The sequence below is a fragment of the Suncus etruscus genome, chromosome 11 (assembly GCF_024139225.1).
Source record: "Suncus etruscus isolate mSunEtr1 chromosome 11, mSunEtr1.pri.cur, whole genome shotgun sequence".
Lineage (NCBI taxonomy): Eukaryota > Metazoa > Chordata > Mammalia > Eulipotyphla > Soricidae > Suncus > Suncus etruscus.
The window spans coordinates 2567334-2577362 of record NC_064858.1 but is presented as its reverse complement, the minus strand read 5'-3'; the positions used below and the strand labels follow the sequence as shown (position 1 = coordinate 2577362).

The 10029-nt window shown below is 52.2% G+C and overlaps 1 non-coding gene across 1 annotated transcript; it reads left to right on the top strand.

The window, feature by feature from the left end:
• Window positions 1–9644: 9644 nt before the first annotated feature.
• On the top strand, window positions 9645–9751 carry LOC126023487 (U6 spliceosomal RNA). Its single transcript, XR_007500605.1, has one exon. It is a non-coding gene; the product is annotated as a U6 spliceosomal RNA (small nuclear RNA).
• The last annotated feature ends 278 nt before the right edge of the window (window positions 9752–10029 follow it).

The following is a 10029-nucleotide window of genomic DNA, read 5'->3' as shown; positions in this document are numbered from 1 at the left end:
CCATATGGGCTGTTGGAGACGAAACCCAGGTCCACAGCATGCAAGGCTAGTGCCCTCCCTGGTGTCCTATGGCTCCAGCCACTGCCTTGTAAACAGGCCACTAATCGCTGATTTAAAAGTAAGGGGGCTGGGGGCCAGAGAGATAGCACAGTGGTAAGGTGTTTGACTTGCACGCAGCCAACCCAGGAGGGACAGTGGTTCAAATCCCGGCATCCCATATGGTCCCCTGAGCCAACCAGGAGTGATTTCTGAGTGCTGAGCACAGAGCCAGGAATAACCCCTGAGCGCCGCCAGGTGTGACCCAAAACCATAAATGAATAAATAGGTACATAAATAAACAAACAAATAAATAAAGGGAGCTAGGGGCGAAGAGATAGCACAGCGGTAGGGCATTTGCCTTGCATGTGGCTGACCCAAGAGGATCCCGGTTTCATTCCTAGCATCCCATATGGTCCTCCAGTCTGCCAGGGGTGATTTCTGAATACAGACCAGTTGTAATCCCTGAGCAATGGTGAATGTGGCCCCCAAGTCAATCAATCAATCAATCAATCAGCCAATCAATTAAAGTTTTGAAAAAATAAAATAAAATAAAGTAAGGGGGGCTGGAGTAATAGCACAGCAGGGACGGCATTTGCTTTGCATGTGGCTGACCTGGGCTTGACCCCTGGCATCCCACAGGGTCCCCCAAGACTATACCAGGAGTGATTTCTGAAAACAGCCAGGAGTAACCCCTGAGCACTGCTGGGTGTGGCCCCAAAACAAAAACAAACCTCAAAAAAGTAAGGCCTGTCTGTTAGGTAAAATGTTGACAGGCCTAAGAGCCTTGTAAGACCTGCCAAGAGCCAACTCAGGGACTCTTCCTACTCCATTCCAGAACAAACAGAGCATGTGAATGTCTTTCGCAGGAGGACAGGCGACTAGGGCTCTGTGGTGACCGTCTGGTCCAGAGGTAGAAGAAAGATGAGAGGCGGCAGTCATCCGCTCATGCTTTTTTGAGAAGCGCTTCTCTCACCACAGTCTCCTGCTCATCTGGCGACTGCTGTGGTCACATCAGGACCGAGTGCACCCAGGGACAGCCCCAGAGGCAGGCAGGCAGGTGGGATAAGTTAAATCCCACAGGCTGGTACTGGAAAGATAGCACAGCAGTAAGGCATTTGCTTTGCATGTGGCCAAGCCCAGATCAACTCTGGTTCGAATCCCAGCATCCTATATGGTCCCCAGAGCTAGCCAGGAGCAATTTGTGAGCACAGAGCTAGGAGGAACCCCCGAGCATCACCGGGTGTAGCCCAAAAATCAATCAATCAATCAATCAATAAACTGCTTAAATCCCACAGGCTGGAAGAGGGGTGGGGCAGCTGGCAGAGTCAAGGCCACTAATTCTGCCCCCCTCCCTCCCCTCTATTCCTCTTCATGACTTAACGAGTCTGACACGAAAATTACTAGCTAGTTCCAGGGACCCAAGCTATCGCAAGGCAAAGGCATTTAACCCACTTAACATGTGCGCTTCAGAGCTCCCCTGGTTAGGTGGGGTGTCTGCTCCTCTGCCCTCCTGCCTGGCCCCTGAGTCACCCCTCTTGCACCAGATTACCCTGTTATTAGCAGTCTCAGTTGCAGCAGGGCTGGAGGGGCAGAGATGCCTACAACTTTGAGTCACCCCATTCAGGGTCAGCCCCGGCTTTCCTGCCAAGCCCAGAATAGAGTCAACCACTGGGGGAAGGAAGCCTTGCTCAGCCCCTCTGTGGGTAGGAGTTTTCCACCCTCCAGGTCTGGATGGGGCTGAGGCAAATCTTGCCTGTCACCCTTGCTGGGTCTCCAGAAAGAGACTTGTCCCCTGCGGGCATGGGTGGGGTCAGGAGGAAAGCCGCTGTGGTATCCAGGGGGTGTGGTGGCCTGCCAGTCCCCCAATCACCCACAGCCCTTAGGTCGGGGAGGCAGCCAGACCAGCTGCAGCGGGAGGGCGGTTCATCTTTGACGTGCCAGGCTCATTCCTTATGTTCCGACCCTGTCTCCGGTCAGGCCCGGCTCGTGCCAAAGGACTCCTTTGATGAAAGAGCTGGGTGGGAGGGGGTGGGGGGGTAAAGGTGACCTAGAAAGAATCTTGACTCTTCCTCTGCTGCCCCATCAGGGAAGGGCCTGATGTTGCAGGAGTAATGGCGGAGTCCCCACCCAAGGGTGTGTAACAGATGTGCCAAGGAAGGGTTTCCTGTTGTACCAAGCCCTGGGGACCTCGGGCACCTCAGGGGCATCAGGGAACAGAAAGGTTCTGGCCATCAACAGACCAGCCAGAAAGATGCGGGAAGGAGAAAGGAAAGAGGGAGAGTGGGAGGAAAGAGGGAGAAAAGGCCACCACACAAAAGACCTGCTGGGTGTCTGAATTGTCACTCTGAAATCCTTTTAAAACTTCCCACAGTGGTAGAGCCTTTGCCTTGCATGTTACTGGGATGGACCTGGGTTTGATCCCCGGCATCCCATATGGTCCCCTGAACCTACCAGGGGCGATTTCTGAGCGCAGAGCCAGGAGTAAGTGCCGAGTGGCTGCCAGGTGTGACTCAAAAAACCAAAATAATAATAATAATAATAATAATAATAATAATAATAATAATAACAAAACCCAACAACTTCACAACAGAGGCTCAGAAGACTGGAGTCTGCATACTCGCACACAACACACTTGCAAACACTCTGCATGTGGGAGCCCGAGGCTCAAACCCTGGACCACGCGGTCCCCAGAGCACTACCACACGCAGACTATGCCCCACACAGGGAAGGCCCCAGAGACAGCTGCCATTTCCCTCATGGCTCTGGCCGGGCCTGGACCTGGTGCCTTCACACACCGCTGAGGTCCCACAACCACGGCCACATGGTGCTGTCATTCCAGCTGGGCCCCCCCAGCACAGAGCGCGCAAGCACCCGGGGACAGACACACCTGCCAGGCCCTGGACACACAACGGCCACCCCGTCCACCCCGTTCACCGTGTTCCTGATGGGATCCATGGGATGGCTTCTCCCGGCCAAGGCAGCCAGAAAGAGCTGGAGATGGAGCCCGTTCTTTGAAAGGCAAACTTCCCCTTTGTGGGGTTGGAGCTGCAGGACAGAGGGGAGGGCCTTGCTTTGCATTCTGCCTAGTTTTCTCCCTGACACCCCTTATCTATACCTCCTGCCAGCAGGAAATCCCGAGCACAGAGCCAGGAGTAGGCCCTGAGCACTCCGGGCCGTGGACCAGACACCAGAAGTCAATTCCAGGTGGCTCCCCGTAGAAATCCCTGCACTTCCGGTCTGTGGAGGGCGTTAGCTGCGTGTCCTTGTCACCGCTTGCTTCATTCTGCCCATTTCTACCAGGTCAGCAAGTCACAGCAGTGAGTCAGGAGACGCACCTCCAAACCTGGTAATGGGGAGGGAGACACCTTGGCCAACATCATTCCGCATGGGGTCTATGGATTCTTCTGGAATTCTTTCCCTTTGACGAAACACTTGGCTGCATATTTCTTCCAGGTTGGCCTTGCAGGGTTTGGGGTGTGTTTTTGTTTGCCCCTGTCCGAAACGTGGTGAGCACGTGTGTTAACCATGACTAGCTCGTGGGAATTTGGAAAAGCAGGACCAGCCGGAGAGTGCGAAGGGGACTAGGGCAGAGGTGATATTTATTGTGTGAGTATGTGGGAGGGAGGCTGAGGGCCAGTCCCTGCCCTGTGCAGACCTCCCACATGCAAGGTGTGGCCACTTGGTCCCTCTTTCCAGCCCTTCATATGCTGGTAAGATTGAAGTCAGAAAGATTTGGGGGTTTAGCAGGGAGAGAACGGGCACCCGGCAGTGCTCAGGGATGACTTCTGGGGTCAAGCTGGGCGTGGCCTTGTGCGAGGCCAGCGCCTTAGCTGTGGCACAATCTCTCTGCCAGCTTCAATAAAAAGGCTTTCAAGATGCTGAAAAAGAAAAGGATGTTGCTTTGACGGCTCCTTCTGAGCTGAGGAACTAGGTTCTCGAACCCTAAGCCCCAGGACTGCCTGCATTGCAGTAGACATGCGAGCTGTGAGGCACGCCCAGGGCAGAATGGCGACTGCCTCTCCCCAGAGATTTGGGGTGCTATGTGTTACCTCCCAGCACTAAACCAGGGTCAGCCCCACCCTGAGCCCAGCTGAACTCCTTTCCAGGACATCAGCTCCTGCCTGGAAACTGAGTCTCCCTGACAGCTCCGCCCCTGCAGGTGGGACCCCACGGGGAAACATGGGCTCATTGTGGGTCACATTTAACCAACCTGCTCTCAGAAGGGACAGGAAACTGTCGGCTGAAGTGAGGGACTCCCTGGCCACGAGCCCCGCTGAGTCTGAGCTGACCCTTGGGAAGCAAGATAAGGGGGAGGAAGCAGGGGCTGTGACTGGCCCGGGTGACCCTCCCCAGCAAACGAGAGCCAGAAGCATCCCTGAACACCACTGATGTGGCCCTAAAATCAAACATCAAGCAAAGAGGTATGGGTGACCCCTGTGACTATCTGGATGGTGGCCTCTGCAGCTGTTGAATGGTGGGTCGTGCGTTCCACAATCCCCACAGAGGGAGAGGGATCCCTATGCCCCGAATCTGGATAAGACAAGAGACCGGCCCAGCAGCAATTTTAATGTGGAAAATAATCCACATGCAGTTGGAAGGAAGAACAGGCCAGAATCTCACACCGCTAGCTGCTCACCACAAGCCAGTCGCGAACCAAGATGGCAGCTCCTCCTTCAGGTCGCCTGAGTGGCCTTTGTTGGGAAAAACAAAGCCCACCCCCAAGAGGAGGGGAAAGAGCCAGATGAGGAGGCGATGGGGAAACATCTTTTAACAGGAAAACCAAAGGAACCGATAGAGAGACGTCTCAGTAGAAGGCAATGTGAGGACCGATCCAAAGGCCTCTACTAACAGCAGCTGCCTCTGCACGCTGCACTAAGAGTTCCAGCCACCAGCACCATGGAGAAGCGACGAGGCTTCTTTCCTGCACGTGTCCTGGTCCTCCAGCGGCAGGACCGGTAAAGGGCGCAGTGAGGGTCTGAAGGACAGAGCACAGGCAGAGCTCAACTATAGAGTCATAGCCATGAACCACATGGAGCCACGGGCCACACAGCCATGTCCACAGAACCACAGCCACGGGCCACAATGCCACAGCCACAGCCATAGCCACGGGCCAAATGGCTCATCCACAGAGCCACAGCCATGGAACACATGGCCGCAAAGCACAAAATCGCAGTGTCATAGAACACATGTCCACAGAACACAGAGCCACTTCTCTGGCCAAAACCCCCATCCGCGGGCAGCTCACCAGGTCCTCATGGGTTCACCGTCTCTCCATCCATTCATTCGTTTAATGTTTGGCTTTGGGGCTGATTCAGTTATGGGGGGTTGTCGCTTCAGGTGGGGCTCCTGGGACAGAACTAGATACTGTCTTTTTTTGTTTGTTTGTTTTTGGGCCACACCCGTCAGTGCTCAGGGGTTACTCCTGGCTGTCTGCTCAGAAATAGCTCCTGGCAGGCACGGGGGACCCTATGGGACACCGGGATTCGAACCAACCACCTTTGGTCCTGGATTGGCTGCTTGCAAGGCAAACGCCGCTGTGCTATCTCTCTGGGCCCTGGATACTGTCTTTAATCTTCCCAAGAGCATGACAAGAGCCATGACTGGCTCGAGGCCTTTCATTTGGAGCTCTGCAGTATGCACTGACATCTGTCACTAGTTTGTTTGTTTGTTTTAGATGAGATTTAAGAAAACATAGTGGTTCTGGAGCAGTATAGTCTGGACAAAAGGGAAATCGCTGGCCTTGCACGTGGCCAACCAGAGCACCACCAGGAATGATTCCTGAGTCCAGAGCCAGGAGGAATCCCTGAGCATAGCTGGGTGTGGCCCAAACACAAAAACAAAGACCGAAACACAACAAAACAAAACAACACAAAACTCGGAGACTGTTGCGAGTCAGCCCTTGATGGGGTTGACTATGAAGGGATGGAGGATGAGGTCTTTCCCCTCCAGCTCAGACCACGCATCTGCCACCCAGTTCAGCCGGCGGTTCTGAGGTGAATGCGGCAGGTATAGAGCTAACAGGCAGTCAGGCTTATTCCGAGGATAAGGCTGAAGCCAAAAGCCCCAGAATCAGCACCAGAATCAGCACCAGGAAAAAAGCCTCCACTTTCCACAGACCCTTGCTTTTATACATGAGAATCAGGTACCACCCTAGGGTGGGAGCAAAATCAGGTACCACCCAAGGATGGAAGCAGAATCAGCAGAATGCCAAGTCACACCCTAGGGTAGGGCACAATCACGGATCAGGGTAAGATCAGTAACATAATAATCCCATGGAAATGTTTACATACACAATAGGAGACACCATGTAAGTTCACCTGTTCTGGCCTTGGAACAATCTGAGCAGATACTGAAAATCAGGAATTTTCATGTCAAAACTGCAGGTTTGCAGCCTCCCTTGAAAAATCTCGGAGGCTGGGACCAGAGCAATATCACATCAAGTAGAGCCTTTGCCTTGCATGTCGTCTACCTGGGTTTGATCCCCGGCGTCCCAGAGGGTCTCCCAGCCTGCTAGCAGTGTTTTCTGAGTGCAGAGCTAGGAGGAACCCCTGAGCACCGCTGGCTGTGGCCTTAAAAACAAAACAAAAAAAAAAAAAAAAAAAAAAGAAAAGAAAAAAAACCCTATGTCTGTGGGAATGAGGTCAGGAGTTGTTCCTGATACAATCAGCCACAGCGAGTTCAGCCTCCTGTCTGGCTGGCTGAGGCCCCTCAGCTCACTGGGCTTCTGGTCATCGCTGTGAACCTTGTTTCTGTGGCTTTCAGCGCTGCTGGAGTCAAGACTCTCAGGGCGGTGCTGGGCCTGACTTGATGTGCTGATTAGATTCGCGCAGGGCTGATCCTAGGAGGGGAGCTGGGCTTCAATCCAGGGGCTGGAATACCAGATTTAGAACATGGGTTTTATCTGGGCCAGCACAGCCCCCGCCAGGACCCCCAAAAGTACTGGTTCCTTCCCTCAATGGCATGGAAATGAGCTGGGGGCTTTCCTGGGGGGCTCTGGATGTATATGGTGCTGGGGGAACCAAGACCCTTGGGAAGATTTCCCAGCCCTGCAGGGGAGGCTTAATCCATGATTTGGCTCAAATGAAATCAGGATTTATTTCAGCAGGGCTGTCTCAACCGGAGCACTGTGAAGGGAGCAGGACACCACGTGACTTGCCACGCAGGCCCGTGACCAGCAGTCGGACTGCAACAAAGACACGTGCTTCCAGCCAAGCACTGTCCCCAACTCAGCTGAACCCCAACTGCAGAGACTGGAGCCAACCTGATGCTTGCTGGGTCCCAAGGCCACAATGACAGCGATTGTGAGGGTGATGGCGGTGGTGTGTTTCTGGTCACTGTTGCCAGGGACAGTGTGTGACAGACAGCCCCATGGGGGGGCTTTGCTTTCCCAGCTGATGGCAACTGGGGTGTTTGGAGTTTGAGGTTGTTTGCTGCCCCCGAATCTCTGGCTAAGGCAAGAGTTTGGCGTGCAGACAACCTGGCCTCTGATATACTATCCACTCAGGTGCCTACAGGGCCCCTAGCCTGTTCCCCACCCTCCGACCTCTCTGGGGTCTTTATCTGTCCCCCACTGGCTGGCAGGGCTGAGCCTGTTCCACATTTCCCAGCTCCTGAAGGTGCTGACTCGTGAAGCCTCATGTTAGTTGCCTCACTGGGACTTGCCCATGACTCTGCCTTTCGGGAAGAATATCCTGGCTCATCCTGGCTATCTCAGCCTCGACTGGGGACCTGCCCAGCCAATGTCTCCATTTCCCCGTTCACACCAAGCATGGGAGTTTCTGACCATTTCTGCAGTAGGAAAGGCCAGTTTTTAGCTCTTTTAGAGGGGTTCCATTCGCATTTTGTTTCTTGTTTAAGAAATTGCTACTTGGTGGGCCAGAGTGAGAAGGCAGCGAGGAGGGCACTGCCTTTACACAATGGGAATCCAAGTTTAGTCTCTGGTACTCCATTATAGTCTCCTGAGCCCTGACAGAAATAATCCCAGAGCACAAAGCTGGGAGTAAGCCCTGAACATTGCTGGGTGTGGTCCAAACCCCAAGAAAAGAAAAGAAATGTTTGGGGTTGAAGCAACGGTAGAGCGGGGAGAGAGTTTGCTTTGCAGATGGCCAAAATGAGATTCAATCTCCGGCATCCCATACAATCCCCTGAGCACTGCCAGGAGTGATTTCTGAGCAGAGAGCCAAGAGTAACCCCTGAGTGCCACTGGGTGTGGCCTCCAAACAAGACAAAACAAAAATTAAGATGCTGGTCATCACTTATTCTCAGGAATTCTTAAATCCCCACACCATGGGGTGATCACCATGCAGGCAGGCAGGGACACAGGGTGACCAAAGGCTTGGGAACAATGTCGCTGACTGACTGTTCCATGTCCAGGTTCTCCGTTGTAAAATATGATCCACAAGTTGTGAGATCACCCCAAGCAATGTGTTTCTAAAACCCCACAGAGGGGTCTGAAGAAGCAGAGTAGCAGTGAAGAAATGATGAGCTGAGCCAGTCAGGAGAGAGCCGTGGAGTGAGTCACAGCTTCTTTGGCTTCTCCCTCATGGCGTCTCCCAGAGCCCTACCTTCATTGCTTTCACCTGGCTGGATTGACTTATCATTTTTCCACTGCTACTTTGCTTCTTCAGACCCCCTTGAGTGGCTTTTAGAAACATAAGTGCCTGGGTGATCCCACAACTCTGAATTATATTTTACAATTGGAGCCCAAACAGGGACCCAGGGACCTAAGAAGACCCCCTCCCCAATGATGGTGAGTGCCTTGACCCTCTGGTGGACAATCACCATCATGACCTCCTTGAACTGGACTGAGTATGCAGTGCCCAGCACCAGGACATCAGTCCACATCGCCCTCTGTTCTGAATGCCGTAGAGGCCCCTTCAGGGGGGACAGAAGCAGGTGGTGAAAGGGAGAGAACTGAAAATTCCCATAGGCCGAGGCCCACCACATTTCTTCTACCAAAAGTATTTTGTGAGAGATTCTCAGCCCCACAACCTATAGCAGATCATTGAGGGCACTGAAGGGGTAGAAGCGAAAGACAAAGCTCCATTGGAGGGGGACCCACAGAAGGAAGATGAGTAGGTACCCCTACTCATCACCAGATTCTAGGTCAGGAGCAGAAGGCCTTTCTGTCCCAGACAACCTCAGTAGCCTAACACCGAAGAAGATGGAGACGACGGAACACCCAAGCCTAGCCGAATCCCGTCGGAGGAAAAGCTGCTTTCAGAACCTCCTGCAACTTTCTTCCAGGTTAACCTTTTGATCCTGTTTGAAGTAGTTATTCATTATATTGCTGGTTAAATTGTGTATTCTGGTTAAGCTGTGTGTTCTGCCTGTGCGGATCTTAATTGCACTTTTTTGTTCTATGCCCACTGCAAACAGATAACTGTGTATCCAACTCCAGTGGTTTCATATTAGTTTGCACAGTTCTGGGAAATAATGCATCATAATAAAGGCGTGACGTTGTTAGGTTTTAAGAGGTCTCAGTTATTCTAGTGAATGTCTCCCAATTGCTCCGATGTCGCATTATGTATGTTATGTAGCAACTGACTCTCAAATTGGGTCTGCAAAAATGTTCTAATGTCTTTGTCCATAGAAGTCGATGAAAAGTGCTCGCTTCCGCAGCACATCTACTAAAATTGGAACGATACAGAGAAGATTAGCATGGCCCCTGTGCAAGGGTGACACGCAAATTCGTGAAGTGTTCCATATTTAAAAAAAAAAAAGAAGTTGATGAAAAAGAAACGTGGATACTATAGAATCTTATTACAGTGCTCATTATAAGAATGTTTTAGCAAACTTATTTCAAACTGTATACTGTATTTTCTGGCGTATAAGACGACCCCCTAATTTTGAAGTTAAAACATAGGTTTAGGCCTATATTCGCTGTATCAGACAGAACGTTCCTATGCTGCAACTGTATGTCCCACAGTGAGTCAATCACAACAAGCAAAGGTTCAAAGGTTCTACTGTAATAGACTTCCTCTCTGACTC